We start from the raw sequence: 4,860 nt of genomic DNA, 5'->3' as shown, positions 1-4,860 counted from the left end.
CAGGTGGGAGATGCATTTGTTTTCCAAAGGCGGGCGCTTAACGGCAGCTTGATGTGGTGGCTAGGCAAAGCCAAGGGCGCCTTGGACAAACAAGCCAGAGAGACAAGGGGGAGCAGAGCCCAGGGGAGCTGGCCGACTGATCCTACAGCAGCAGGTTTGTCACCTGTCCCAGAGCACTGGGAAGAGGCAGCCAGGTTTGGACAGAGTTGTGTGACTGTATTTCTGGTCTCCAATCTGTGAGCAACACAGGACAATAGGGGGATTTTGCTACGGAGCAGTGGAGGAAGGTGCATCCTGAGTTGGCAGAGTCTGCTTTGCAATTAACATTTCCATAATGACTAATCAGGCTCATTCATGTTTTATTTACAGGTTTTAAATCCTGAATTTACTCGGTGCTTTCGTTAATTATCAGGTCACTTGCTCATGTGTAATGCTGAATCTAGCTTTATTTTTCACTTTGATTCCCCAGTAGCAATTCTGGCCCAGATTCTGAGCTCGGTTCCCTCAGAGTCTCTCACTGGCTCCAGGAAAGTTACCCTGGCGTAACCGAGAGCAAGATCTGGCCCCTCCGGCGTGGGTCCCTGAGGGGTGTCGGTACCATTGCAGCTATCGGTGCTTCTAATGAGCTGTCAGTTACTGCGCCGCAGCAGGGAGACGGCTCAAAGGGGCTGCAGGAGCTGGAGTTAAAGCCGTTTCCTCCTGGACCCGTCTAGTCTCCGGACCTTGCTTTCCCCGGGCATGCTCATTCCAAGGCAGAGTTGTGCTATGGAGTTGATAACGTTCAGCTGTGGGAGGCCGTGGAGATGGGAAGGAAACAGGCCAGCCCAGCAACATGGTGGCAGCGCAGCCTGGTCGCACAGGGGTCTGGGGAGTCCCTCGTAAGCTGAGCAGCAAGCGAGAGACAGCCCCATGCAGGCCACGGGGGAAAAGGCCCTCCAGCTGCCCCAGGAGCCACGTGGATGAGCTCTGGAGAGAAACTCTCCTACCCCTCCCAGCCAGCGGGGATGGAGCCCAGAGAAAGGCCTCGCTGCCCCCCAAGCAAAGGGAGGAAGGCTGCAAGGGCTCATGAGGCTTGCACCCTCCCGCCCACTCCCCCCATGCACATCCAGGGGCAGGAGCAGCCAGGCCCAGCTCAAGCAGCAACAGGGGGTTAGGATTGTGGAAATGTCAGGCTGGAAGGACCTCAAGAGGTCATCGAGTCCAGCCCCTGGCACTGAGGCCGGCCCAAGTAACCCTAGACCAGCCCGGACAGGGGTCTCTCCGATCTGTTCTTAAAAACCGCCCAGGACAGGATTTCCACAGCCTCCCTCGGTAACCTGTCCAGAGCGTAACTCCCCTGACAGCAGGAGGTTTTCCCAGCACCTCCCCTAAACCGCCCCTGCTGCAGACGAAGCCCCTTCACATCTTCCCCTGCTGCCAGTGGCCGTGGAGAAGAATGGGTCACCGTGCTCTTTAAACAGCCCTGGACGGATTTGAAGGCGGTTAGCAGGTCCCCCCCGGGGCTGCTTTTCTCAAGACAAACCGTGCCCAGGTTTTTCTTTAACCTTTCCTCACAGGGCAGGTTTCTAAACCTTTGATCATTTTTGTTGCTCTCCTCTGGACTCTCTCCAGTTTGTCCACGTCTTCCCTAAAACGCGGCTCCTGTACTCCAGCTGGGGCCTCACCAGAGCAGGACAATGAGCGCGCAGGTCTTACATACGACACGCCTGTTAATACACCCCAGGAGGGTGGCAGCCTTTTTTGCAACAGCATCATGTTTTTGACTCGCATTCAATCGGCAATCCACGCTACCCCCAGATCCTTTGCACCCGCACTGACCCCTGGCCCGGGATTCCCCCTTTGGTGTCTTCCCATTTGAATTGGGGTCGGGGGTGGGATCTAGTCCTGTCCTGGCCCTGCATTCCTGCACCAGCACTTGGCATTATGATTGCGAAGGTTAATACACACCAGGAGCCAGGCTGCCTAGAAGCCAGGGGATTCCCCCCCCACACAGCTAAAGAGCATTGCAGAGACACATCTCCCCTTCTCCACCTCCATGCTGCCCGAAGGCCTGTTCCCAGAGTCCTGCGCTGAGCACCACTCTGGATTAGTGCCTGAGGCACGTGAGTACGCACCCCCAGGTGCTTCCCACATCCACGGTGCTAAACAGGCCCGTAGAGAACCACACCAAATATCCCGGGCACCAGCACACCAGAGAACACCAGCTGCAGGGACCCTCAGCAGCAAGACCTCGGCAGATCACAGGGCGCTCCATACGCGGGAGAAATCTCTCGACCTTTATACAGAAGCAGGATTGCACCCATTGGCCTGTCCTCCCTTTAGCATAGGCAGGAGCTGGGCATCGAGGGCAGCAAGACCATTTCATTGTGTACGTCACTTTCCAGGCTCAGAGGGCTATGAAGCATTTCCTAGCTCATCCTCACAGCCCTCTTGGAGCGAGGGAAGCATCATGTTCCAGAGAGGCAAAGTGACTTACCCAGGGCCACAGAGGGAGTCTGTGTCAAAGGCAGGATGAGAACTCAGGAGATTCCTGGCTCCCAGTCCTGTGCTCTGCCCACACCTCTCCTAAGCGCAGACCTTGCATGAGTTACGCTTTTCTTAGCAAGTAATGTTCAGAATCATGAGCCCTGATGGGTTTTATTTACTGACCTAAAGGTCCTGGGTATCGGCTTTGTTTTCTGGCTTTCTTTTTAATGTTCTTCTCAGAGATCCAAAACGACGCTCAACCGAAAACTGAAAAACCCCGCACACAAACGGGACTTACCCTTTCCGCAGCCGCGGATGGATTTTCCCAGCAGTGGTCATAGGCACCAGCAACTCACGGACAGGGCAGCCCTACAAGAGGAGGCATGAAAGGGGAAGTTCACCAGACCTGTTGATGCCATTTCCTCTAATGCAGAGGGTTTGAGCAGCTGATGGCTCAGAGTCAGGCTGGCCCGTTCCCCTTTGAAGCGTAGCCTCTCCAGCTTTTGCCCTGGCGTTCACAGCTGTTACACAGCTCTTGGAGCTACACAGCAACAGGGTCTGGTTTCCAGGCAGAAAACAATCTAGCGGCCCGGCGGACTTACAAGCCTAAGGCCCGGTCTCCATCAGACTCTTAAGGTCTCCCAGCAGCACCACCCCACCCCAACACAGACAGTGGTGAGAAGGTGTAGCTTGACTGGCCAGTGACATTGTAACTACCACATCATCTAGGTGTGCTCAGAGCTGGGGTAGGCACCCCGGGGCTCAGAAGGCTGGCAGCTGGGCTGCCCTCGTGACTACCATGGGAGCAACGATGGGCAACTGGAGTGAAGAAATGACTCCCTGACGGTCCAGCAGCCACACCTGAAACCGGCTGCACGTAGCAGATTCACCTGGCTAGCGGGGGACTCCCCACTGCTGCCACTGATCGGTGCCTGTGCGGCGCGGACAGGTCTGACTCTGAATCGGCCTCAGCCCCCGCCTTTCTTTGCCAAGCCCATCCCTGGTGGAAACAGGCTCTGCAGTGACTTCCGGCTGGGAGAGGCTAAACGCAGGGTCTTATCTGCTTGGCGGGGAAGCCTCCCTGCAACCCAGAGCCGAGCCGGGGGGGGGATATCTGTGCAGAAAGCAGAACTTAGCTACTACACACGATCGCCCTTCTCCTGGCATTGACACAGACCCAGACGCCCACCGCAGTACATTCTGGGCTACCTGGGGAGAGAGCAGTACCTTGGTGATGGTCCCGATCAGCAGAGCAGTGTGCAAACAGCACAGCGGCTGTGGGCAGGCGGGGACATCCCCACCACAAACCGAACAACACCCACAGGTGCCCTCCCGGCAGAAGGGCTCCCTAGTTCAAAGCCAGCGGCCCATAACCCAGCTCCCCAGGACAGCCAGAGAACTGGCTGCTTTCTGGAGTGCCCAGCCCAGCCTCTCAAAGCTCAACCGCACCTGCAGGCCCCCATTCCACCTCCTTACTCCACCCAGTGCAGCTGGGGGAGACCTGGGCCTGGAGTTAACCCTTCGCCTGCTGGGATTAACAGCAGCCAGACGTTAAGCCTTTGCCTGCTGGGATTCAGTTAGGGCCACTGCACCTTCTTGGAGACTCCCTGGCTCTATTTTCCCACGGTCAGTGCCATACACAGTACGGGTCATGTCCTGCCACTGGGCGCTGTTGTTTCTTCACACGTTGATTTCAGTGGGTGCACTGCCCGTGGGGCAAAGGAAGAACGTGGCCCAGTAGGGAAGGCAGAGAACGAATGGATAATGGTCATGACAGCGATGCTGGAGTGAAGATGGGGTAGGAGATGGTCCGATCTTGAGCCCTTTCTTGGCAGGATCTCTTCCGAGAGGGTAAACCCGGGATGATGGCGGTGGGATCTCCCCAGAGGAGATGATTATTATGTAGTGCTGGGCACTTTCTAATCACGGCGCAGACACGGTCCCAGCCTGGGGACACTTATGGTCCAAACACAAAGAACAGAGGACGCAATCAGCAGAGTCTGTTCAGGATTTTAGATCTTGCCCATCATCATGGTATCTGAGAGGTCAGGTGACATTTTGGTGGTGCCATTTTTTATGGGTTTATTGCACAACAGCTGCCTTCCTGCCTGGTGTTTGTTGTCATCTATCTAATCAATCTGTCTGTCCTCTCGGAGGGTTTTCTAGAGTGCCCCATCCTGGCATGGCTGTAGCTGGCTTATGTTCTTGCCAGCTCCACAGCAGAGGTGGGATTTGAGGAAGGATCTGAATGGTGGGAGGACAGTTCCCTGCTTCTCGTAGAGAGGAAGGATGGCCTAGTGGTTAGGGGCTGGTCTAGGACTCCGGCGACCTGGCTTTGATCCCCTGTTCTGCCATGTGCTCCTGGTGTGACTTTTGGCGAATCACGCAGCGTCG

At 56.1% G+C, this 4,860-nt stretch overlaps 1 long non-coding RNA gene across 1 annotated transcript; it reads right to left on the bottom strand.

Moving 5' to 3' along the window:
• Nucleotides 1–428: 428 nt before the first annotated feature.
• On the bottom strand, nucleotides 429–3,898 carry LOC137147851 (uncharacterized). Its single transcript, XR_010918378.1, has 3 exons — nucleotides 3,694–3,898; nucleotides 2,765–2,835; nucleotides 429–763 (listed from the first exon to the last, which is right to left on the bottom strand). It is a non-coding gene; the product is annotated as an uncharacterized lncRNA (long non-coding RNA).
• Between the last annotated feature and the right edge of the window lie 962 nt (nucleotides 3,899–4,860).

The sequence above is a fragment of the Emydura macquarii genome, unplaced genomic scaffold (assembly GCF_026122565.2).
Source record: "Emydura macquarii macquarii isolate MOO-44397 ecotype Brisbane River unplaced genomic scaffold, CSIRO-AGI_Emac_v2 contig_561, whole genome shotgun sequence".
NCBI lineage: Eukaryota > Metazoa > Chordata > Testudines > Chelidae > Emydura > Emydura macquarii.
Note: the sequence above shows the minus strand (reverse complement) of the source record. Positions and strands in the feature narration are given on the sequence as shown.